The sequence below is a fragment of the Enhydra lutris genome, unplaced genomic scaffold, assembly GCF_002288905.1.
Source record: "Enhydra lutris kenyoni isolate GAN:26980312 unplaced genomic scaffold, ASM228890v2 scaffoldscaffold15, whole genome shotgun sequence".
Lineage (NCBI taxonomy): Eukaryota > Metazoa > Chordata > Mammalia > Carnivora > Mustelidae > Enhydra > Enhydra lutris.
This window is the reverse complement of record NW_019154099.1, coordinates 44,205,024-44,233,016: the sequence shown is the minus strand read 5'-3', so window position 1 is coordinate 44,233,016 and position 27,993 is coordinate 44,205,024.

The window sequence follows — 27,993 nt, the reverse complement described above, 5'->3', positions numbered from 1 at the left end:
CTAATCAAAATAAAATAATATGCTTAAATATATAAATCACCTTCTCTTTACCTCTCTTTCTCTTTTTTTTCCCCCTCTCTTTCTCTGAGGGTATCAAATTGTATTTCACTACCTTGAAGAGGTTTGAGATTATTGAAAAGACATGTGAAGAGAGAGAAGAAGTAAGTTTTTGGTGCTTTTCAGTCCATACAAAGATAACTTACCCATCCTCCCTTAAACCAAGCATGTGTATCAACAGTAAGCTTAGAAATCTGAATTGTAGTTTGCATTAATTAGAGTTGAGGAATTCTCATATCCGATACCTCTAAATTTTTTAGCAAATTGAAGCAAGGTCTCCTTCTGCAGTTTCAGGAGGAATCATAATGGGGTAGAGACCCCCAAAGGACAGGGTATGAGCAATGTTTGTTTGGGCTCTCACTACCAAATCATGGTTGGAACCCATCCTGTTTAACTGTGTAAGGTATATTGTGCCATCGATGGAGGATGATGTTTAAGTGGAAAAGCCAGAAATAACACCATCACTTCCTGGTGGACTTTCATTGATGTGCAATCGACCTAGAAGTTCTTAAACAGAAGGGAGGAAAAAGTAGCTAAGATGAGAGATTTCATTCCCCTCATGAAGCTGCCATTTTGAGGGATGAGGCAACTCTGAATATGGAATTGCAAAATAGACATTAACTGAAGCAATCATATGGAGCTTGTGTCCAAGAACCAGACATGGGTAGTAGTTGCAAATATAGATATGGAGTCAATGGAGCAGGGAAAGTAACTATAATCCCAGAAGTTATAATAATAGACAGCCAGTATTAACACAACACCCATATCTCTCACCAGCCTCTGAATTAATCACCAGGAAACCATGCCAGGTGTATGGGACAAGCAAAAACGAGAGACTAGCAATCAATGAACCATGACGTGTTTATCTCTTGAATCAAAATTCCATGTTAGGAAGTAGGGAAAGGTTGAGAGAAACAACTCTGATAGAGGGTTGACTTTCAAATGGTCTGGATATTAATGTAAAATTCATACAAGAGACATTAATTTGAATAATCACTTTAAACAGTAACTACATATGTATTATCTCCTTTGCAGCTTGGTGGCCTATGATGAAGTGAGTTCTATAAACATACTTTTAGAAGGTTTTTTTTTTTTTTCCTCCTATTGCTGGTTTTAGTCGTAGTTCAGGTATGTTGATTTTGCTATAACGTGTTAAATAGGAACTCAGCAAATGTAGGAAAAACAGGAGAAATGATTTGTGTTTTATATATTATTTCCCATTCTCTTTTGCACACTTCTTTCAGGATTTAAATTTTCTTTCAGGATTTAAAATTTTTTTAAATTTTCAGATTTAAAATTTTAGAGTATCTTTAAGCCCAGCACTCCTATTGGGCTATCAGTTGTAGAAGTAAATTGAAATGTCTTTAGTATTAACTACACAGGCTTGTGAAAAGTCAAGGAAGTGGGGTGATTTCCAAATATCAACTTGGGAAGGTCAAGTGGTTATGAAGGAATTGGGAGCTTTCCAGATGACTCTGCCATCATCTTGGGACCTACCATCTCCTCTGTATCTGAATTCCTGCCCTTCTACTAGAAGAGATGCTTTACCTCATCCCTATACTCCCTCTGCCTCATTCTAGCTCCTGGGACAAAGACTGACTCTACGTCAAGAAAGATTTAAAATGCTGAATCAGGTAACTCAAGAGCAAGTCAGTTTTCCTACGAGATGAGCACCTACCCCAAATCTGTCTGCATTTTAATATAATTTTCCTCTTTGTTCATATCAACTCTCTTCCTCTCTTTCTCCCTCTCCCTGTTATTTCCAGGATCCAAGTCCTATTGTTGATGTCTAACAAGGAACAGAGACCGTCTGAGGCTGGATTTCTGTTTTGCTCTTAAATGTCTTCCCTTCTAAGAACTGGTTAATTCTTCCTAAGCGCTGGCTCCATACCTGGGACATAACATTGTGGCACATTTATCATTTGCTCTGCTGAGTTCCAGAGTACTGCCTGTAGAGGCACCTTCATTATATTGTGTTGAGTAGTCAGGAGGCCAAATGTTTACTTGCCTTACCATCTGTTGTCTGTATTCTTCCTACTGAGTTGGACTCTGGTTCATCGGGTGTTGTCAACTCTTTCTACCACAGCCAGTTTAGAGTTCCAAGTGCTTACCTCTTCCTGTCTAGCCTGCACCACATGCTTTTGGATGTAATGATTATTCTTTGGGGGGAAATCTGTGGATCAATTAGGATACATTTGGCAGTATATCATGGAAAATATGTTTCCAACTGGCACAAACAATTAGTTGAGATCAACTAATGGCTACATATCCATACATGTAATTATGGAGATGTGGCTATGGTACAGTGAGAAGACACCAGGACAATTTTAAGACATCTTTCCTTCCGGTTTTAGAGATTGGTCTCAGAGGGAAAATTGCCCTAATGAAATGTATTCTGAGGTCTGACTTAATTAAAAAACCAGCTTTTATATGAGACTAAGTGAATTCGTTTGAAAGTTTCAACTCTTCTAATTTGAATGATTAGAGTTAAATGATAAAATTCGTACTGGTGTTCATAAGGTAGGCCTATAATTTAGTTGCATTCGGGGAGTAAAATATATCAGGGTTAGGCCAAGAGTGCACATGTTTATGACATTGTGTCTTTGATCTTATATAATTTTTTATTTCGATATGCTGCCTCTTCCCAAAAATGGTGGAGGGAGACTGAAATATATTATTTAGCTAATACTCTATGGAGATTAATGTACTTTGAGAGCAAATATGCATCCACTAATGGTATCAGAGGTTTGCCTAGGGAACAACATCAAGTCTGTGATTTCTGACCTCTGTGAATTAGCTTCCCAGGAATGTGTGTGGGGGCTGGGTGGGTGTGGGCCCCCCCCTCCAAACTATTGGATTTCAAGTTTTATAGCTTCGATTTTGGAATGTTTAAGTTGAACTGTGGTTAAGATAAACTTCTTAGACTGTGACCATATAATGCTAAATAATCAGTAGGGTAAACACAATACTATTATGTTTCTAAAATTAGCACCTTAAGAGATTTACCCTGCTTCCTCCTTCCCTAATGTCTGACCCCCAGTAGCTATTTAGTGAACGTTCAAATATTTTTTAAGCTGCTTATACTCATTGCTGTCTTCTTCCTTCCTTCCCTTCCTCTGTCCATTTCCTTCCTTCAGTTTTCATTTCTCAACTTTTAAAAAACAGAACTAATGCTTTTGATAGCTTTAGACATACTCACAGGAGTATTTTCTGCACTTGCTATATTTTTGTATAAACCAGGATATGTAAAGACTGGGCTGAAGAATTTATTTATTTATTTATTTTTAAAAGATTTTTTATTTATTTATTTGTTAGAGAGAGAGAGAGAGAGCATGAGCACATGCAGACAGAGTGGTAGGCAGAGGCAGAGGCAGAAGCAGGCTCCCCGCTGAGCAAGGAGCCCGATGCGGGACTCGATCCCAGGACGCTGGGATCATGACCTGAGCCGAAGGCAGCCGCTCAACCAACTGAGCCACCCAGGTGTCCCATGGGCTGAAGAATTTATATCCAATTGGTAAATTATAATATTTATGCCGTGCCTAAACCTGTGCTGATACACCATTTTTTTTAACATAATAACTAAACATGAATTATTCTCGTAAGGAGGATTTTTGTGTACATATATATGCTACAGTAGTCACAATTGGAGAAACCTTACTCTACAAAGGACAGCTGAACTAATCTGCACATTCTTTTCAAGGAAATAACTTGCAATTTGGATTTAGGAGATTTGGGTCGGTTAATCACTTTTACATTTAGTTTTCTTGTATGTAAAACCAGCTTTCAGGATAATTGTACCCATATGCCTGTAAACTATTAATTTTTGTCACTATGTATTATTTTCCCACAGGGTAAACTATTAAAAATATTGGTAAATATAAAAACATTTAAATTATATTCCCATCCAGTTAAATCTCTTGAACACACTAAGACTACTGATATTCCCTATGACACCTACTATCTCAGTCTACTCTAACAAAACACTATATATGGGGGGCTTCAACAACAGATATTTATTTCTCACAGCTCTGAAAACTGTGAGAAGTCCAATATCTGGTGCCAGCAATGACCCCATCTTCTTGACCTCATCTAAGCCTAATTACCTCCAAAGATCTACCTCCTAATACTATCATATTAGGTATTAGAACTTAAGTATATGAATTAGGGGCAGGGCACAAACATTCAGTCTAGAACATAAAGAAGCCAACATTAATACAAACATAAGCACATTTTGTGATTCGTATCTTCACATGGCTTATGAAATGGTACTTTAAAGGACACCTGGTAGAAAATCAAAGACTCAAGTATCTTTTCTTGAACAATATTTATTCAGGAAGATCTTTGAGAAAGGAGTAATTTTGCTTCAGATTTTTATCTACAGAATTCTCTAGCCTCCTGAGAAAAAAGGAAAAAAAAATCTTTATGTAGGTATATTACTTTTGATTCAGCATTATTAATCTGTATCAATTAACTTTTTCCAAACAGGACTCTCTGTGTGAGTTTAAATTTGGTATGATTTTATCCTTGCCTTATTCAATTTTTCTCTAAAAGTACTGGTCTTAAAACTATATTAATACTTAAGATATCATCATCTGATTTCTTATTTCCTTTAATGCTGTGTATTCTTATCAATATACCCATCCCCCATGTTCCCATAATTATTTAGATTAATTTTTAAGTCATTGTCATTTTTTTGGCCTAGATATTTTTAAAACTAATTTAAACAATGGAAATTTATTTCTATTTTTTTGTTTCATCACAAAGCTACTTGTTAGGGTCTAGAGGCAAGGGCAGGGAACTTTCTGTAAACTGAAAAATCTTGAATAGTTTAACGTACAAAAACTATTCTCAGATATGTATCATTGTTTTTGGTCTTTGCAATGCTATAGATTGTTTGGAGGTTATGGTCAATAATTCCATACAGATGATGGGATGTAGTAGAAAGTGCTGGACTTGAATCCTTTCAACTTCTCTTACATCTCAGGGTCTGACTGTTACCTGCATTAAGACTTTATATAATTTTATGTGCAGTTTCGCTAATGCAATATCAGAATGGAAATACATGTTTTGTTCAACTAATGAATGCCTCAGTGGAAATAATGAGAGACTCTAGAATCAAAGTATCCACTAACATAAGGAAGGTTTAAACTGAAGGAGACCAGACACAAATGACCCAGTTAAATCAAGTACATCTGTTCATATAAAGGATAAAGGAGGTTACCAGTTATAAGAGATTGCAGGGAAATCCACACTATTTTTAATGATAGACAGGTTGAAGTTTCCAAGCACCCTACAAAATTTCAGAAGGGGACACACAATTGAAAATCATTTGAGTGAAGGAGAGTGTCACAAGGGATCTTTTGAACGGTCAAAGAAATCTTTGAGCTTTCCCATCCAGACTTATATAAACATGGCTGAAGACATTCACTGCACCTACTAGGGGCCGCCTAATCTTAGGCAGGTGTACTTCTTCATCAATCTTGGTGTAATACAATGTATCCTATGAATAAAGAACACAGCTGGGCCCAGTGCAGGGCACTCAGGAATAACTGGTCCTCATTTATCACCTCAGCATTACCAGTACTGGCTTAAATTTAGAGCTGAAGGATTGAAGAGAGAGTTTGTTACCAAGATGTCTGTACTCTACAGTCATTTCGATTAGCTACAGATTCTATTTGGCAAGTTATTATGTTTACTTTCTACTTTCTGCGTATATGTTCAGAAACCACCTAAAGAATACGACCTTCACATTTCATTGCAAACATCATGTTCTCTGTTCCAGGGAGTCAGATACCCAAATCAGACAACAGTGATCAGAAGTAGTAAAAGAGATGAGGGGCGACTGTGTTTAATATCCTGTCACCCAATATTTAAGAAGACAGTTTCCACTGACATTTAGTCTAATAAAATTAAAACACAGACCTTTTGGAACCTCCATGATTATGTAGCCATATTGTACAGTGTAGCTTATAGTCGATTCCTGTCAACCTGAGTCAAAGGTGATTAGAAGATCAATGAAAATACAAAGGGTTGTATAGGGCAGATATGGCTGAAAGATGAAAATAATTAACTAACCAGGAAATGCTACCCAAATTACCTACTTTGCATGGGCAATAATGTTCTTAAAATATCAGATGGGAACCTGGGCTACAATGAAGAGTATTATCCCAGTAACCATTCCTGGTTCATTTGGGCGAGATCAAGAATTGCACTTTCGGAAATTGTGAAAGGAGATACTTTTATTCCATCCAGATGAAGTCATTCCTCCATCTCCACTCCCCATTATAACAAGGTTTAATAACAGCTGTCAACGAAATCTTCTCACCCTTTATCCGAAGTAGTAATTTTGAGGTCAAATAAGCTATAATAAGGCAGCGTTATCCTAGCTCCATACTTAAGAGGTGTTCAAGATCTAAACAATTTATTATTGATAGGTTCAGCCTGCTCTGTACCATTGGGATCTAAATTTTTCCTCCAGGCCTTTCTCTTGAGTAACTACAGACTCCAATCAATCATTTTGAGTCTTACTAAGCATGGTCAGGCCCTGCAAAATTTACTTTTATTTGAGTTGCTTAAGATAAAAATGTATTTACATATGAAAATTTCACAACTTCCTACATCTCTTCCTGTTTCATTTCATCTCAATCTAGGCAAAGTTTTAATTTTTTTTTTTTTTTAATTTCTCTTTTACCTAGTCTCAGTCAAAGCAGAATACTGCTAAGCAAGGCATACATGTACACAGATCTGGAATGATGAGTTCAGTAATGAACAAGAATTACAAGAGGAGACTTGTCAGTGTCCTCCCTTTCTGCACTTTTACCAATACATTCATAATAGTAGTGACAAGAATTTATAGCATTTGTTGAATTCTATCTATGTACTAGATACTGTAAATGATTATATCTTTTTAAATTCTCATAAAACCCCTGAGTTATGTGCTAAACTTATTCCTGTCTTCCTTCCTCCCTCCATTTCTTCTATAGCCTTCCTTCCCTCCTAATTTTTATAATTTCAGATGAAAAAAGTTGCCAATCCAGACATAACTTGTAGGTAAATCTGAGCTTTCTATACAACTATGCTTGATGGAGACCGAAAGGCTTAGGGATTACTAAAGGAGGGATCATGGGGGAAGGAAAGTGGACACTACTGAAAAGTTTCCAGATGTTTCTGCAGGTGGTTTTAGGGGCTAAAATAATAGATCCACTAAGGACTGAGATTGATATATAAAGGAATAACTCCTCCCCACAAAATTCACATGGCTTTTAAATTTTATTTTCAAGGAAATAATTTTTCCTAAAACTAAACTAAACTAAATGAGACAATTATTATTTCCCCATATGGCAATTATATCGTATAGATTATTGCATTAATCTTAACAAAGTGCTCTATTTTGATTCATTATCAAGTTTAAGGGTGTACTAATGGCTAACAAAGCCAGAAATCATGTTTATCTTTTCTCTTTGAATAATCAAATAAGGGGAGTTAACTAAGTTATAATCATGAAAAGGTATAATGCAGTAGTGGTAATAAAAATGATGTATTTTTCAGCAGAGATAACTTACTTAAATATTATAGGAAAATGAACTTAGTAAAGAGAAATAGAATAAAGAGAAAATGAACTTAGTAAAGAGAAAATGAACTTAGTAAAGGACTCAGATAACTGAGTCCTTTATCTTGTGGAATGCCCAAAACGTTGCTACATAATTTTAATGTCCACAGTTTTGACTTTCAAAAATCCTAAAACAATTACAGATCAAAATACTGCAGTCAGCCATCTGTAGCCTGAGCCTTTAAAACCTCTTAAACTGGCAAGAGACCCACATCAATCAATTTGTGATTTGTACTGGACTTATAACTGATTTTCATTTGAAATCATAAATATAGAATAGTTCCATTAAAACAGACTCACATTCTTAGTGTTGCAATAATGCACTATTCTTCTGACAATACAGAGTTGCAGTTCAAATCCATAAATGGAAGAGCTGGGTTCAAGTAACTGACAACATCTAGAATCAAATCTGTAACTGGGTCTCAAAATGAAGACCAAAGATGAATCGAGACAAATGCTAGTACTCTTGCATCCTGAATAAATCACTTTAAGTACAGGTCTGAAAATGACTTTTTCAAATGATTTTTTTTTTTTTAATTTAAGCACTATTTGTTATCTAATTCTTCCTTACACTTGCCACTCCCCTTTTAACAGACATCTGGAGCTTGCATGGAGATACATCTGAAACATTTTTATCATTTTGGACTCTAGAATTCCCCCACAGACAATTTTTCCACCTTAAATACCATTTGTAAGCAACCCAATGTACGTGCGATGGCTGAGTAGGTAGTGATGCCAAACACCCAAACGGAATGTGACGGCATTGCAGCAGCAAGAGTTTGATATGGATGCAAATAATAGGAAATTTCACATGTTATCAAAATGATGAGATTGAACTGTATAAGAAAGAAAGCAGACAAGGCTCATTAGTAAATAGCATAGGCAAGAATGTTTTGTTAAAGGGAGATGGTCAAATGTATGAATGAAGCATGCTTAGTTTCATTTCAAATTTCATTTCTAATAAATTTTTTAAATTTAATTTCTTTTCAGTATAACAGAATTCATTGTTTACGCACCACACACCGTGCTCCATGTGATACGTGCCCCATAACACCCACCACCAGGTTCCCCCAACCTCCCACCCCCCGCCCCTTCATAACCCTCAGACTAATCACTTTTTGACAGAATAAAAGATGTTTTGAATACAGATATGATGATGGGATCTCTTACTATTCCAATAGATTCTTATTTCTTCAGAATGCTTATCAGTGTAAATATGTGAACACTATTTGAGCCATGTGAAACCCAGCAGATGTTCAAGTTGATACCGGGGTTTTGAGAGCCCAGTCTCCCTACCCACTGTGGTTATCCTTGGTTCTGAAAGTCATGGGAGTTGAAGACCCTCCCTTCATCTACTCCCTGCAAATCCCATCTATTCCTTCTGAAGTTCACTGGAAGCACTTATGACTAGGCATTCGGTCTCCCTACTCTCCAGAGTGAACCCTTGGTCCTCTCCTGTGTTGACAGTTTTCATTTCTATGCCAGTCCATGCCTGACTCTCCCCCATGTCATGCGAACCAACTCTGAATCCAACACAAGAAGCTATCTGTTATGCCTCCTACCACTGATGCTCTGGGAGAGTTCATCCAATGTTAAGGAGAACAAGAGGGTGTTTATTTCACAGGTGTGTGTGTGCACACGTGTGTGTACATGGGTGTGCGTGTGTGTGTGTGCATGAGAGGCCCTCTTAGTAATATCCGTTCCTGTATTCCTTGAGCAAAGATATGGGCTAATAGTTTTTTCCATTGCCTGGAACCAGTTGCTAAGTAGGAATTAAAGATTTCTGTGGGGACATATACATTGCATCCCAAGAAAATAAAAAAGAATAAAATTCAAATTCTGGTGTTTTACTATATCCATTTATCAGTCTACACATACTACAAATAGATTATCAAATATAAAAGAATTAGAACATATTAAGTATACTTAACATGTAAATGGATATTTGACAAATTTCATTGTTAATGATCTTCAGGATTATCATTAAAATTTTATTCTTCAACATGATAAATGCAGAAAGGATAGATTTCTTCAAAGCTATAGCTGCTGAAAATTACGTATGTGCTCAAATTAATTTTACACTCTAGCTTGTTTTATTCTCATTTATCTGTTTTAAAATAGATCTGAGTCATCTGCGCAGTTCTAATATTTCAATTTTGGATAAACATGCTTTGAGGTAGCTCATTAAAGAAAACAAAACAAAAAGTTATGTACCTTAAACATGTTGTTTCAATTGAACTAAAACCTATCTCTAAGTTCCTTGTCGGATGAGGAAAAGCAGGAAATGTTCTGTGAAATGTGATGTTTCCATCAGGAAAAAAAAAAAAAGAGAGAGAGAGAGAGAGAGAGAGAGAGAGAGAAAAGAAGAGCTATATTAGGGGAGACAACAGTCTCCCTGGTATCCAAGATGCAGAGAACATTCTCATGTGGACAGCGCAGTAAGCCAAGCTCAGACTGGCTGTGATCACTTCCCCAAGTCCTCCCAATAATGGAGCATGTGACTGTGTAGGTCCACAGGCAGGGCGCTCTGTGCGCAACTGCAGTGTGACTGGGCAAGTGTGATGCCTAGTCATTGTTACCTAATTGTGGTCCAAGAAGCAAGGGGGAACTGGAAACAAAGTTGAAAACTGTACCTGATATCCACATCTTTGATCCAAGTGATATGGCTTGCTAAAGGTTGGAGTTCTGGGTGGCTTGGTTGGAAGTAAGGAATTCTGACAAGCTCCTTCTTGGGTGGGGGGATGTGGTGGGCCCTCTCCACCACATTGGCACCAACTGTGTCTACTGTGAGGAACTGGGAGTCCTGAGGAGCCCATGTTATTGAGCCTGCCAGGCTTAGTTGTGAATTCACCCCTTCAGCTCACCCCAATAAACCGCAACATCTATTTGGTTTACACATGACTGAGCTCATATCCACCTGGGTCCTGTGGGAGGCCACTTCAGACCCTGTACTGGGTAGAGTAAATGGCATAGCACATAACATCAGAAGCAATGATTTTATGTTAATTGGAGCAAGAGTACACGTGTAACTTCTTGTAAGACTGTTAATAGGTGTTAGATGACAAAAATAAATTTATAGACAAGTCCTTTTAGGACGCATCGAATTTACAAGTTTAAACAGATTTCTTTACCGAAACACACAGGACTTTGGATGTGCTATTATACATTGTAACTTCTCAAACATTTTTAGGATCTTCCCTCACATCTAGCCTCTGTCTCCACGGTGTAAAGACTGATCTTTTTATTCCTGGTTGAAATTCCATTTACATGTGACTTAGTTTTACTAACTTAATGTGAACCATGTATATATATATATATATTATATAATATATAGCATATATATGTATATATTTCATATATAGTATATAATGCTATAATGCAATTATATATGTGTATATATGAGCAATGTGACATCTTGTTCAACAAGTTTGCAAAATATTCTTCTCTGATGGCTTAGACCTTAACAAACATGTTGTGAAGATGATCACTGACTGCACCACATTTCCTCCTATCGGTTCTGAGCCGAGAGAGGAAGAACAGAATCCCATCAAATGCGTTTATACATTTGATATTTTCCCTTGACTGGCCCAATGTTTCCAAAGACTTACCCTCGAGTCTACGCCTTGGGATGACCTAGAGGAACATCATCAGTATCTGCAGACAGACAACTGATGATTTAGATCTTTCCACCCTTGGTGGGGAAAGGAAACTGTGGGTGCAGGTGGAAAGACAGGGAAACTTCTAGGGCTTCTCTCCCAGGCCCACCCACACAAAGCTTCTCAAACTATGGTTTAAACAGTTACATCAGAATATCTTTAGGGTAGGACCAACTGGGCACTTTTGAAGCACTTCTGAGATGGCAGCATTTACATGTGGCAGAGGGGAGATGCTCCAAGAACACACTCTTTCCTACCAACACCCTATAATTCTGCAATGGGGGATTTCTACTTTAAGGACAAATATGGAAGTGCTGGGGCAGAAGAAAGCTTTTCCTGTTAAACAGACGAGGTGATCACTCTTTTATTATATTAGAAATATACTATATTAGAAAGAAGTCCTGAATGTATTTTCAGCCAGAAGTCTATGCTATTAACCAGTGTTGGCCAGTGATAAGCCCAGAAGAGTGTGTGTGTGTGTGTGTGTGTGTGTGAGAGAGAGAGAGAGAGAGAGAGAGAGAGAGAGACTATTTTCAAGAAAGAACACCTTGTATGCTGGAAAGGTGGCAACATGGAGTTGAAAAGGCCCTGGATCTTGGATGGAGAAGCATTTGAGACCCTTTGAGACCCTTTGATTCAGACTAGCCATATTGCATAGCTGATCTCTCACATCCCTCTTGAGTCTAAACCTCCACAACTCTGATTTGGTTCAGGACCCGCCTGATTCTGCTTCAGTTCCCTTTTCTCTTCCAGCCTCACTTTTCTCTCTCCTTTCAAGATGTACCTTGCAATTTCCTCCACCCAGGATTAACTGTTGTTTATTTTTACAGTCTGGATTTCCATCTCTAACATGTCCCTTGGTACCTTTAAACTTAATTCTTAACTATGTCACCCATAACGTGACCTACTCTCTTTCAGCTGCAGTTTTATAAATAATCAGTTAATATTGGTCTTAACAGCTTGTACAGTCCCTTTCTTGACCTCTTACTCAGTTAGAATTCGAAGAATTCCTTTATCCAAATGAATGAAGAGTGAACTGTCAGTTTTCAGTGCCAGATTAGCATAGAACAACATTTTAGAAAATTTGCTCTTTTCCAAACATTAATATATACTCATGTATAAAATCACCTGGGACTTGAAATGATGGTGACCCTCCCATAATTAATCTAGGGTCAGGACTTTTTCCTCCATAAATTTCTCTTTCAATGTGCTGCACTTCAGCAACATAGATATCTTGGTGTGGCCTCAAATCATGTACCCTTGTTGCTACTTGCAACTTATTTTTCATGGTTAGTTAACAAACATAACTAGCTTCAGAAAGGATAAAAGCATGATTTTATATATCTTACAGAAAGCTATATAACATTTAATCTAGGTATAACATCCAATGTTCAACAGGAAACACACATTTAAATGCAGGAACTGAAATACACTGTATCTCAGAGTGCATTGGGACCTCAAAAGCCACATAATTCAAAACAAACAAATTGTCTTCTGTGATGTGTGAGCAATTCAATTTATCCAGTCAATAAAGAATAATACAGAGATGAAGCCAGAGGTATATCTCCTTTCAATTAACTGTTCTCTGGATATTGGTTTTAGATTGTTTTCTAACAATTTGATGTTTCTAATAAATTGTATGCTACTGTATTCAGTTGTGCCCCTTCTACTCCATACTGCTGACAGATCTTTCTAAAGAGCAAATTTCATCATGTTACTTGGCTAATTAAAATCTTTATACTGTTCTCATTGTATGAAGCATTGATTTTCAACACTGGTGACACATCAGGCCTGGATAACTTTGGAAAATGGTGCCCAGGCCCCTTTTAAACCTACTAAGTATGAATCTCCAAGGGTAGGGCTGGCCACAGTTATTTTTAAAATTAGGATCCTTGGATGATCCCAAATACAGTCATTCTTGAGAACAGTAGGCTAAATATTCAAGCCCAATTTCTGTAGCGTGGCTTATATGTAGGATGCTCGTGGCACAGACTCCCTCTCTAGTATCTTAATTCTCTTCCCAACCGCACTTTGTTACCCAAAAACACATTCATGCAGATGCACATACATACATGCTCAGCAGATGTGTGTTTTTAGAGCATTTTAAGACTTACAGCAAAATTCAGGGAAAGGTAAAGAGATTCCCCAGGTATCTCCTGTACCCACACATGCATAACCTCCCCCACTAGAGTTATCAACATCCCCCAGTAGAATGGGACATTTCTTACAATTGATGAACCTATATTGACACATCATGATTACCCAAAGTTCACACTTTGGTTTTGTTCACTCCTGGTGTTGTATATTCATTCTATGGTTTGGGACAAATATGTCATATGTATCAATCATTATGGTATCATACAGAGTATCTCCACTGACTTAAAAAATCTTCTGCCCTCTACCTATTCATCCTCCCACTCCTTGCCAACCCCTGGCAACAACTGATCTTTCAATGGCCTCTGTAGTTCTACCTTTTCCAGAATGTCATATAGTTGGGATCACACATCATACAGCCTTTTCAGATTAGCTTCTTTCACTCACAGCTGCTTTAAAACTCCTTGAAGTTTCATAAATGAATCAGATGAAAGTTAAAAGCTAGGCCGAATGTGATCAGCCTAAATTCTGGATCATCCTGTCACTCAGAGGAAACTTCAAAAGGACTTTGGTTTGCTCAGGTGCCTTAGGCCTGTGGGGAAGGGCTGCTCCTCACCTATCCTCCCTCCTGCTGCACAGTGGACCTCAAGAATCTCATGGAGCAGGCATGCACTGGCCACACCACCCATAGCCACTCTCAAGGCAGACCGCTAACTGGACCCATGGAGGAAATGCCTCCTGCACTGCCCAGGGGAGTGTTATATTGTGTTCTCTCGCTCTCCCTGAGGACCAGGAAGGAAGCAAAGAGCAGCTTTATTTGTGGCACCTACCATGCCACTAGAATTCTGCTAGTCTGTTATTTGGTGTGCTCCACAGGTCATTGGGGATGGAAACCTCCAAGGCGCATACCCCACTTTGTTCTAGAGCTAGCACCGTGCTCTGTTACTAATGACCTAAAGTAAATTGATAAATAAATATTAACAGCAATCCTAGCTACCATATATTGAGTGTTTCCAGTATACCAGGAACGGAATTACATGTTTTTTATATGCTCTCTTTTGGTTGAACAGTATTATCTACATTATACTGATGAGAAAGATGATGATGAACATCACCATCGTTATCATTGCAACTAATATTTATTGAGTTTTGCTTTGGCCAGTCACTACGCTCACTGTCTTAGCTATAATAACTCATTTAATTTTTATTATTGTCACGTGAATTATAGATCACAGCCAATGAGGAAATTGGGACAGAGAGAAGTAAACTTGCCCAAAGTCAATCATCTACTAACTGTCAGTATCTGGATTTTAGCATAAGTACTTGGACTTCAGAGCAATGGTCTTAATGATGAAGCAGTAGTACAGTTATTTCAACACTGCCCTCTTCAACTCTCCTATTATTATCCAATATGTTTTTTTAAGATTTTATTTGTTTATTTGATAGACAGAGATCACAAGTAGGCAGAGAGGCAGGCAGAGAGAGAAGAGGAAGCAGGCTCCCTGCTGAGCAGAGAGCCCAATGTGGGGCTTGATCCCAGTACCCTGAGATCATGATCTGAGCTGAAGGCAAAGGCTTTAACCCACTGAGCAACCCAGGCGCCCCTATTATCCAATACTTAATGATATATAATGATTACATGAATTACAAAAACTATTCCTCTTCAAAAATTGTAAGCCGTATTTGTTAGTCTTTCTTGTAACATACAATCTAGAGTACAGATATTTAATAAGATATAAGGAGAAAGGAACATATCTAGGATATAAGAAATTGAAAGAAAATTAAATTTTACTATGAATTGAGAAATAAAAATCAATTTCATTAAAAGCAGTTTGCAAAAATAAACAAACAAAAATAAGCATTTTGCTAAGAGTACATTATATTAGTCCCCTAGAGAATGTTATTCATTTGTACCCTGGTGCAAGGCCACTGGCCTATATTTAGAGAATATTTTAAGAAACTACCTCTATGAATCTTTGTGCCTCACTTGCATATGGTTGGTGATGAGATAGTTGTTATGTATCACAATGTCTTCTTAATTGGAACCATTGGGGAAACGTCTCTCTCATCTCATTTTCATTAAAAGTTGTGCTTTCCCTGAGAAAATGCTTTGCTTTAATTTTGTGAACCTTGTGAATCATGTAACATATTTTGATTACCCCTTCATAATGGCTGCTAAAAATCACAGACAAATTTATAACATACCTAAAGGAAATGTTTAGAGAATCATAGCCCACATTTGATATACTCATTTCTGTAAAAAGTACACTTTGTACTCCTACATTTATTTCATCATCAATGCTAAAATATCTTTGTTAAGCCAAGACTATGGTAATATTATCATAGTGCCCATACCAGCAGATAAATCTGCTCCATTCTTGTTTGCCTTGATTTAAAAAAAAAAAAAACCTGGAAAAAATTAGAATCTATTTTTGGAGATTCAGCACACTGAGGATCTAAAATGGAAATAACCAAAATGTGAGGGTTCTTGAATTTGCAGAATATAGGAACAAGAAATGCAATTTTGTCTGGGAGGCCTAAATGTAGAAGTACAACACAACTATATTCAAAAGCAAAAGCTGTGATCTTCACTAGATGTTAGTCACTAAGTCCACAGACTCTGGAGCCAGACTTTGTGGGTTCCATCCTGTCTCTTATTCAAAGAACTAAGTCAGCTACTTAACATCACCATGTCTCAGTTTCCTAATCCTTATAATTGAGAGAACAATTCTTACTGTATAGGAATTATTGCAATGATTAAATGAATTTATTTACATAAACTTCTTAACTGTGTCTGTCATATTGTAAGCACTATAAGTGTTAGATATTATTGTTTGCTGGATTTTCCACAAGTGCTGATATTATCAAGAATGATATTAAGAGTAGGAATAGAAAGTGAGCAGGGGCACCCGGGTGGCTCAGTCAGTTAAGCGTCCAACTCTTGACTTTGGCTCAGGTCATAATCTCAGGGTTGTGAGAAGGAGGCTCGCAACAGGGTCTACACTCAGTGGGGAGTCTTTTTGTCTCCCTCTGCCCCTTCCTCCACTTGCATGAGGGCTCTGTCTAAAATAAATAAATAAATCTTTAAAAAAGGAAGGAAGGATGGAAGAAAAGGTGAATGTCTTCAGTGAATGAAGAAAAATAACTGGGAGGTGAGTTTATGATCACCCAAAGAGGAGTAGTAGGAAAAGTCCTTTAAGACAAAGTGAACTTTGAAAGACACAAGAGAAAACAAAAACGAAAACGAAAACAAAAAACAAAATGAAAGAAAACAAAAACCGGAATGGAAGCTTCAATAGGATCAAGCAGGACAATACTTCCACCTCTAGATCCTGGGGTCACAGGTGTGGTAAAAACCAGGTCTCCCCCTGAAAAGGCTGCAGGAACAGGAAACTATTGCAGAAACTAGTTTTCAGTGAAGAAGGTCATGGGAAAAGCTAAATAAATTTGAGGACTCTAGGTATTTTTTATTGCCTCTCTATCAAAAGTTATGGTTTCAAACTAGTTTTGGTGTATTCCTTCCATTCTCTGTGATTTGTTACAGGTCTTTAGCTATTTCAATGCTTCCTAAATAATACCTTTTCCATTTTCATATTATTACAAGCCTCTTCTGAATGACTAGATGCCCTCTTGCCACATCTGTGTTAGATGCTTCGTATATGTGTTTCCTTTTTATACCTGAAACAGAAACCACATTTTATTGTATATAGTGTCAATGTGAAGGAGGTAATTTCCTCCACAGTCTATACTGGAATGCCAAAAAGAGAACAATTGACCCTATCCATTAAATTTCATCCGTCTTCAGAGACCAGCATTTTGCTGAAAATGTATCATCTAGAATGTCAGACATCATCAATAATGCTACTTACTTTAGAAGTCATTGTGGAGTAGAAGATAGATTAAGGTATTTTATCACTGATTGGTAGGCATTGAACACCTATGTCCTTTCCCCCCTTCATATCAATAGGAAGCTGAGAAGAAAACATGTATTTACATGGATTGTATTTGGTGTTTAAGGCTGAAAAACAATCAGAGATGTTGGAAAAATCCAAGATATCCGGAGGCAGTCATTACCAAATATTTTCCAGTTCACTGAATTGATTATTAAATGTGTCCCAAAAACTTGTAATAAGGAGGTTCCAGAACTTGATTTTGGGTATGAGCACAAAGCTCTACCTGAGAACACTTCGGGGATACATCATTCTCATGGAAGTCAGGTGTGAGTTAGGGTATGAAGGTGATAGAAAAGCCAAACAAATTTGAGGATTCTAGAGTTTGTTGATCATTCCATAGTAATTTCAGAGCATACAATGGAAAGGTTTTGTAGATCTCAGATTAGAGGATGCAGAGAAGAGTAAGTTAAAATAGGTGCTCTGGGAGTTTTGGGTTTCTGGAAGTTAGATAAGAAGATCCACAAAGCACGATAGGATTGGTCTTGAAAACTGTTTAAAGAAATGTAGTCTTGGGGCACCTGGGTGGCTCAGTGGGTTAAAGCCTTTGCCTTCAGTTCAGGTCATGATCCCAGGGTCCTGGGATGGAGCCCTGTATCAGGCTCTCTGCTCAGCAGGGAGCCTGCTTCCTCCTCTCTCTCTGCCTGCCTCTCTGCCTACTTGTGATCTCTATCAAATAAATAAGTAAAATCTTTAAAAAAAGAAAGGTAGTCTATAGATTTAAGCTAAAATTAGTGATTCTTAGCTGCATGAAATGGGGCTTCTGAATAGTTACCCCTTCAAGGACCCTGAATGATTGACGGATAAGGAAGGAAATCTAACAGAGAACACCTGGTAAGGTAAAGACACCTCTGATAGTACTTTCCCCAAAAGCCATAGGAGGCATGGCAATGCCAGCGAAAGATGTTAAATGATAATTCTTTAGAAGACTGTTTTCACTCCTGTTAATGTTGTTTAAATGAGAGAGGGCATATATTAAATAGATTTATCCATTAATGGGACAGAGGAGTATGGAATAAGTGAATATTTTGCTGAAAAGTTGCCCAGTGAGGGAACATATGCCTTGCTCTTACTGAGTTTGTTGCCAGTTGGAAAGAAAGCAAGAGGTCATGAAAAAACTTAGTAGTAAGTCAAGCAACAAAGGGTAATATCCTGAGAATAGCACAGCCCATGGGTTTGAGGTGTGATGGAGTTTGCCCAGTAGAGAGGTTGAGAGGGCAAAGTAGCTAGAGTACAAAATGGCAAAGGGGCAGGCAGGGGAGATAGAGATGGAAGCAGACTATTTTAGGAGTGCTTTTGAGCACTGAAGCAGGGGGTTAAACTAATGTTTGCTTTAGTTTGGAACTTTGAACAGTTATAAGGCTGCAGCAATAGTACTGATCAGAGGAATCTGCAATAATTGTGGAATTCAGTTGCCACCTGAGATTTTCCTGTCCACAGAATCCAAATTTCCGTCGGAAGACTATACAGTCCCCTTAATTTGGTTTAATTCTTTGGGGCTTATGTTCTGATGATTCTTAAAATTTTTTAAATTTTTATTTTTTTATTAACATATAATGTATTATTAGCCCCAGGGGTACAGGTCTGTGAATCGCCAGATTTACACACTTCACAGCACTCACCATAGCACATACCCTCCCCAATGCCCCAATGTCCATAACCCCACCACCCTCTCCCTCACCCTCTCCCCCCAGCAACCCTTAGTTTGTTTTGTGAGATTAAGAGTCTCTTATGGTTTGTCTCCCTCCCGATCCCCTCTTGTTTCATTGTTTCCTTCCCTATCCCCCAAACCCCCCACCTTGTCTCTCAAATTCTTCATATCAGGGAGATCACATGATAATTGTCTTTCTCTGATTGATTTATTTTGCTCAGCATAAGACCCTCTAGCTCTCTGATGATTATTTTTTGTCTTGACTTTCTACTGCTGTTGGGTGCTTGGTCTGTCACAGTTCACTTGCAATGGCTGAACCCTTCTCTGCCTCAGTTTGCACCAGCCGCACTTTGCAGGTGCATGTTCCATGCTTTCTTCAATACAACACTCACCCATGACATTTTTGACTCGATAACTTCTATGGAGGCTTTTTTGGTGATGGGAAGAGAAGCCTGCCCTACAGTAAAAAGAAACTAGAATTGAAATTAGACATCATTGTGCCTAAAAGTATTTGACAACCCAGCCTAGCAGCCAGAAGTTCCTCCTGAGTGGCGTTTCCGTGTTCACAGCAGATTACACACATTCTCAACCTTTCAATATCTCATCTATCTCCCAGCAACTTACTCTGCATCCGTACCCCTGAATTTAGAGGAATTCACATGCAGAACACTTTAGCTGTCACTCTGTCACTGTTATATTATTTCATGAAAATATTTTACCTTAAACAAAAGGCAACTTGCACCAGAGGAAAAATTATGACAATATTTTGTGCAGAAGGGACTGCAGTCATTTGTGGTTTTAAATAACATGTTTTTATGCCTTGAAAAACACAGACAGCTACTGATTATATACTTACTGAGAAAAGAAAACACCAGAGGAAGTTTCTAATAGAGATCAGGAGTTGTACTCAAATGGAATCAATCAAATTGAGTTTATCCTTACCTGCTAACATCTGGACAATCTGCCAATGCAATAAAAATTCAATAAACTTACAAATTATTACCAGAGCATGAAGGCCTCTTTTTCTAAAAGTGTGTATAAAGATCGCTTAGAGTATTAAGCATGTGAAAAATTAATTAATAACTATAACTGCTTTTTGTAACAATTTACTGTTACTGATTTTTATTCTTTGGCCTAAATATAGTGCTATGTGAGAAATGAGGATAGACAGGGAAAAATGAAACTAGACTTAAAAAGTTTTTAAGGTCTGCAGCTGAGATGAGAGAGGAGCTCAACCTAAAGGAAGTGCATTTGTTTCTCTGTCGCTGTGCATAAATCTAGTTGGACTTCTCTGTTACTTCATTCTGAACTTTCAAGTTCAGAATCACTGAGATAACAGAATATATTTTTATGTATCTTAAAGCAGATTTCCAGGTGGAAGTATTAACAGGTACATTTTTAAATAACAGGTACCCATTGGGAAATAAACTGGATTCGCCAAAAAATTCACCTGCCTTTGTTTAAATTCACTATCTTGTAGAGAAACGTGTTTGATTTCCAATGCCAGATATGCTTTTGAGTTCTTGAATGAGCCATTGATTCTGGAATAAATCCTTAGGATAGCTTTGTTGGAAAAACCATGTAGGGATAGAAAGGACAGTCTGTTTTTGCCAAATCCAGGATTCACTGAAGCAGTGCTGACTTCAGGAATTACTTTGTATCATGCTGAGTAGGTACATAGAAATATATATGGCAAAATAATTTGCAAGGCATTTCTGGTGGGATTCACCTGAAAATAAATTATTTCTGTTCAGTTACTGTTGAATTTATCTCAATACCGATGAAATCATTGATTTAACTGGGTATTTACTGTACATGGCATTAGAGTCGGTCCACAAGGGGGCTCCCTTGCTTTAATTTTTAGATTTCCTTTAAAATGGATTATGATACTTTTGAAGATTTTTTTTTTTTTTTACCTTTGCAGAAGAATTTAATAAACCAATTTTAAATGCACCAGAAACTCTGAAATGTATTAATGGGTCACATTAACCTGAAAGAAAAAAGTACAGCCTCCACACTCTCTGGGGCATCTGATTTTTCTTAGTAAAAACTTTTATTTTTTTTTTTTTTAAACAAATGTCGTGTTGTTAGTCAGCCATGACAAAATTGTACTTCTCTAAGTTGTGCAAAGCCAACTGTATCAATGCTATACAAATCCTATGAGTCAGATAACATAATTGCAATGGTTAATTTAGTGAGATCATCTTGATTTCCATAGGACAAAATGCTATGTCAAATGGATAGACACCCAGCACATGTCATTTTTGTAATGTGAGTCTTAAGAAAAAAAAAATTTTGTTTCTTCCGTAATATAGGATTTAGTGGCCTTTGAAAACATGTATTTGACTATGCATTTGTTAGGTTCTTTTTCATGAATCTCACTGTGTAGTCAAGAGATTGCTTGAGTGTGGACTTTGTCACAAACATTGTTCTAAAACTAGATGAATTTTATAAATGAAGAACTGATACCTCCAAGCAACTTACATTTTCCTAGTAGGAGTGAAATAGTATGCATGCAATTGTATGGCAACACGATGGAGGTACTGGATATGGGGAGATTTGTATCTTGGTAAGATAAAAAAAAAGACTATGGATTTATGTTAGGTTTACCAATACATGAAATACTGCATAATGTAACATTAAGGAAATTTTGTTGCTTATTTGTCTTATACCAGTCACTGCTGAATATATTTTTCTGTGCATCCTTTTATATAATCTTCATACTAAACCATGGCATGGCCTACATTTCCTTCTGTTGAGCTCTAATTCCCTACAGGCCAGCAATGGAGGACTAAACAATCCGGTGATGTCCAGTTTGGCCTCTAGATGGCAAACAAGTCTTTTCTGTTAACCAAGAGGATGTCACCATCCTGTTCCATCCCCTCTTTTTTAAGAGTAAAATTCCTCAGGAAATATTATAGGCTTCCAAGTTTCATAAAATTCTGTGAGTAGCAACACAACTTAGATATTAATTCGGAAGAGGAAGAGTACACGTGACTGGAAAATTAATGTTACCAGGAACTCTAAAATAACTGAAATATTTTTATATAGAGAGGATGGGTCTAGGAGGAGATTACATGGAACTGGGATGTTGAAATGAATATAAGCTGAGTCTGGAAGGTAAGCTATAAAAGATCAAGGACCTTTATGTCTTTTCTCACTTCTATATTCCTTGCACCTAATATATAGTAAATGTTGGAAAATTATTTGGTTGATAATCTGCTGCCCCAACTTTTTAAGACTCCAAGAGTAAATATTTTGAGTTTGTTGGCCATACTGGGTTTGTCACACCTATTCAACTCTGTTGTCATAATATGAGAGCAGCCACATTCTCCCCCGCCAAAAAAAAGAATGCACATGTCTATGTTCCAGTTAAATTTACCAAAAAACCCCCAAACCAAAACCAAACCAAACAAAAAAACCCAGGTGTCCAGCTTATAGTCTAGGTTCCTTGGTTCCTGCTGCACATCTTCTTACTTATGCCTTGGATACTCAAGAGTTTCGAAAGTTCGTGGTTTCCTGACAAACCAGATACTCTGAGAATATAGAACAGTGCCTTAAAATTTACAATGGGATCTTTTTTGGCCTAATTTTGTCTCTTCTGAAGGCAGTGATCATTTGTGAGCCCCTCTAACTGTATTGGACCAGCCTCCCCAAGCCCCCACATCATCAAGTCACTAGTAGCTCTGGAAATGAATAATAGTTACCTATCACACAGCAGATTAAAGCAGAGGTCCTTACCATCTGGTGGTTTTCAGTGTAAGTGTTTGTTTGCCCTATAATAATTCCTTTACAATAATCACTTGAAAAAATATTAAAAATCTGCCTCCAAACTCTCAATTTATATAGCACAGAAAGAAATATCAGCCAGGGAGCACACAATTCTTAAAGAACTAAGTTTAGTAGACAGAACTGTACAAATTCTGTTACTTTCATTCTCTATCCTCCATCTCTCCATCTTCCCCATCAGATCTTTACTATGGTAAGTGTCAGTGAAGAAAAGACACAACAACTAACCTAACAGAGGTATCCTTGAAAAGAGAATAAAAATACACTTAGCACATGTATTTCTAATTAATCTTTGGCATATGGTGATGGTAAATTTAATGTGTCAACTTGACTGGGTCATGGGCTATTCAAATATTTGCCCAAATATAATTCTGGTTGCATCTGTGAGGGTATTTTGGAATGAGATTAACATTTAAATCAATAGACCCAGTAAAAAATGGGTCCTGACGAATTTCTTTGAACTTGGAGGTGGTCTTTCTTCTTGCCTTTGAACTGGAGCTGAAACATAGATTCTTCCTGAATTTGGAGCTTACTGACACTTTAAATTGGAACTACACCATTCACTCTCTCAGTTCTTAAGCCTTCGAACTCAAACTGGAATTAAACCACTGGCTCTCTTGGGTTTTCAGCTTGGTGACTCAACATGAAGATCCTGGGACTTGCTAGCCTCCATAATCATCTGAGCCAATTACTTATAATAAATCTCTACATAAATATTTAACATATACGCTACACACATGCCACACTGGTTGTCTGGAGAACCCTAGTATATACACACATATGTATGGTTTCACTGGTACCTAGCTCCCCTCTTTCACAGTCTAGATACTCTCCTATGCTCTGAATGCTTCATTTGTGAACACTGACTACAGACCAACCTTTTCTGTTTTGACTGGGAATTCAATGAATCTGTCATTTTTTTTTTTTCTTGGCTGCCTGCTACAGCTGGAATCTTGATATTCTTATTTCTACAATGAATGTTTCCACTATTAAAGTTGAGTATAGGAAGGGAGCATCCTTCTTCCACAGGTGGGTATACACCAGGAGAGACGATGTGCTAATATCCCAAACTAGAACATCATTGTGTTTTCCTAATACACTCTGGTGAAGCTGAATTACAAATATGTCTTTTTTAACTCTTTAAGTTTTCATAGAAAATAAGCTTATGAAAACATCTTTTCAAAATATAAAGACATTCAATTTTCCACATAATTCTCAACTCTTGAAACACAATATTGATGCAATTTAGAAACCGAGAAATGCCATCGTTCTTTTTGGTTTGTTGCCTAATTTCTTAAGGCTTGGATTGATTTTTTTATAAGTCTCTGGCTTGTGAATATACACTGATTTGTTTAATTTATGCAATGGATTAAAAAAAAGCAGACATTAAAATGCACTGACATTAGCGATGAGGTTGGAGAAACCAAGGCATTTGGTTTACATAAAGTTCTATTGAAATGTCTGGAACCCGAGCAGCAGTCTGTATTTCAAGGCTGTTTAGAAAACAAGACATAAATCTTTACTTGATAAGAGGAACAAATCAATAGAAAACAAAACACATTTATATGTTCCTGATAGCACTACAAATGGGGAATAGAACACTTAGGTTAACCTATTGTTCAAGAAGAGCCATTCAACTCTGTTGTGCACAGTGAATATAATTCAGGAATTTTGATACTTTTTGAAGTAAGGGCTTCTATTTTTTAAGTACCTCTAACCCCTCTTGTATGAGTTGAAAGTTTGATAAGTTTTCTTATTTTTAACACTGTTCTATTTCCCTGCAAAGTACAGAAACAAACAGAAAAAGAACACGGTGTCTCTTAGAACTGAAGAAAATCTACGTTGACATTCACAGTTGTTAGACAAAGTCATTGTTCTTTGTTTTGTTTTAGGAAGAGCTAGAAAATATGGAATAGTAATGTAGAAAGAAAATAATTGTGATCTCATATATATTGAATATTAAATCAAATTAATAGGCAAAGATAGAATTATGACCCCAGAGATTATATAATGAAGCAAATTTCTATCAGATCTGGAACTTGATTTATATCTGTTAGTGATGAAAATAATGAAGAATTATCTTTGTGTTATATTCTCTTAACCCTGTCTAATGAAGAGGGTTTTTGTCTTTTTTTTATATGATTCTACTGAAAAATCTTAGTGATTCACTACTTGAAACAGAATCTAGCATTGTGAAAAATGAATTCCTCACTATAACTTCTTGTTTTATGCTCTCTATAGACGTAAGTCTGTGCTTCAGAAAGTGATCATGCATAAAAGCAGAGAGAGGAATCCTGGATTCCTCTTCTATGACTGAGTAGAACTCAGCCATGCAAAGCCGGGTTTCATTGTCCCATTTTAAAATGGACTTTGGACATTCCATTTAGAGATGGATTTTGGACATCCCGTGTGTTCTTTACACATTATAATAAAAAAAATACACTTATTTCTGGTCACACAGCACAAACTTGCTGCTTCTGCTCTGACATTGGTAGATAGTGCACTAAAGGGTAATTAGAAGTATTAAAAAATGCTGAATGATGTGGCCAAGGGTCACACAGATGTTGAGAAGTTTCCCCTGCTGCAGTTTAAAGCAGCGAGTGTGATTAAACTATAAAGTAAGGTTTCCAATCTAGTACCAAAAGAAAGGAACAAACACATGAACAAATAGTCAAAGAAAGAAAACGGAAGAAATCTTTTAATTCAAATTTTGCTAAATTTAAAACTTTTTGATTTCTACCTTGGTCTTGCACTCTTTCACTTTCCTCTGTTTACACTAATATTTAAACTGGTTCCAATTAAATGAATTATTGGACTGCAAATTCTAATTTGTTTGAGCAAGTGTAAATAAACATTCTTCTGATAATAAGGTATAGGTGTGTGGCACTGGTACAAGAGATGAATTCATGAGAAAATCTCTTCTTATAAGACAAAACTTACAAAACCATCAAAATAAGCCCCTGGCCTTGATCCAACTCTTAAACAAACTCTCCAGAAATGTAAAGGCTAACTGAGAGATTGTCTACCTGACCCAGACTGCATACACTTCGAGGGATATCTGAATTATCTCCAACACACCAACTTTGTAATATTATTCTAAGAACATTGCTTATGTATGGCTTTTTTCCCAAGAGGGTGAAAAATATTTTTATTCAATTTTTAACCTATCTTTATAATTAATTGCTTATAATAGTTGATTTAATAAGATTCCCTATTTAATAGGTTAAATATGGAAGAGTAGGAGAACACACAGGCCACCACTTGGTGGTAAGAAACACAACATTCATGAGTCCTCTGATACATATTAACTGCTACATCCTACTAGGGTATATAGATACACAGCCAGGGTTCATAATACTATATGAGAATGCAGGTTTCCTTGTCCCCGGTACTGTTCTTTCCCAAAGCACACTATATGTATCTACATAATTATTCACATAGAGTCAATGAAGAGTTGATCATCATTTAATAATCTCAAAACAAAAGCAAAGTTGATGGATAGATAATGCATCACAGAGGATCTGGGGCATTTTCCTGAGCATCTAATGTCAGAAAGTGTCCATTTTGCTACAGTTTTCAAGTGATCTTTGGTGATACAGCCTATTGTTTTTTCCTTTGAACTTCTCTTCCTTTCTCCACCACCTCCCAAAGCCACCATGGGCCTTCCTTTCTTTTTCAAGATGTGTGCCTTCTCCATTTTTTTAGTCCTATCAATCCTTCAGGATTAATGAATTTAATTTCTGACCATTCTACGATTCTGGATGCTCTCACAATCTGACAATGGTCATGTTTTACTATTAAATTTATCATAAAGTATTGTAATTAACCTTACATTGAATATATTTCCCAAAATTGGCCAGGTACTTTTTAAGGGAAATGACCACATCTTAGATATTTGTGGACTTCCTTTGAATCACACAATGGTTCAGTAGAAGATCAAAGAGTGTGTGAATGAACTTGTAGTTACTTAAAAACCTAAACCTGTTCTCTGTATCAATTCTATTTGCTTACTCCATTTCTCAGAGCGAGCATAAAATAATTGTTTTATATTTAGATTGAATTCATGAATTCTACTCTATAATGTTGGCATCAGTGGATCTCAGAATATTCAAGAAAATAATTTTTTTGCCCATTCTGATGCCCATTAAACTTTCAATTAATGATTTTAATAACATTGAAATAAGTAACGGGTAAATAATTAGTTGATTGAGAAATTCCTAACTTCACATTTCTTGATAGTTTAAATTATTGATCTTACTTGCTAATGGTGCTGGCATTTGACCAAGTATCCTGCCAAGTTAGTAATTAAAATACAGATTGCTTTTATGAATCAAAGTACTTCCTTTCTAGATAAATAAATCCTCTGAGACACTGGCAATTGATATCATACACACTTGTAATGTCAAACAAGAAAAGGTTAGTTGCAATTGTAGACAGAAAACCTTTAGTAGAGTTCTGGTTTGTATTGACAGAATAATTCTAAACAGAGATTCCCAGTCTAAGCACTATCATTGTGATAAAACTTGCCAGAAAATCTGCACTATGAAGCATTTAGTTGATAATAATCTCCTTTAAAATGCAGATAACCCAATCTCATATGTGTCTGTGTTTATTTGTAAATCTGTAATTTCAAACTCAGAAAAATAAACACCTCTCATGATGATTATGATCCCTTTCTATCCTTGACAGGCTTATTTCAAACATAAACCATTCCTGGGGAATGAACTACTTTACAAGCACTAGAAGCCTGAGCATCATGTTTAGGGGAATACTGCCTAAAAGTTTAATTTTACAAACTCAGTACACATGTTTCACTTATATTGGGATTTTCCACCCCACCCACACCTGTTAGACAGTGAAGAAGCATGAGTGCCTTAGAGGGAGAAACCAGATCCTAGATGGGGAGTACTAGGGAATTAAACTTAGTGAGAGTCTGGGGATGTGAGGAAAAGGAACAAGCTGTAAATATAAGAACTGATGTAGCATACCACCTTGTGGGTATTATTGTTTTATTTCCCCTTACATTTCTGTTCCTCCTAACCAAGAACAGAATGAGAAAAAGAGGATGTTACAGTAGTAGAAGGGGGGGTTTCCCTCATTTTCAAGGATATCCTTATTGAGATTGATTTGGTTATGAGTCTTGTAAGATTAGTGCCACTTCTTGTCATCTAGATATTTTCCCTCAAC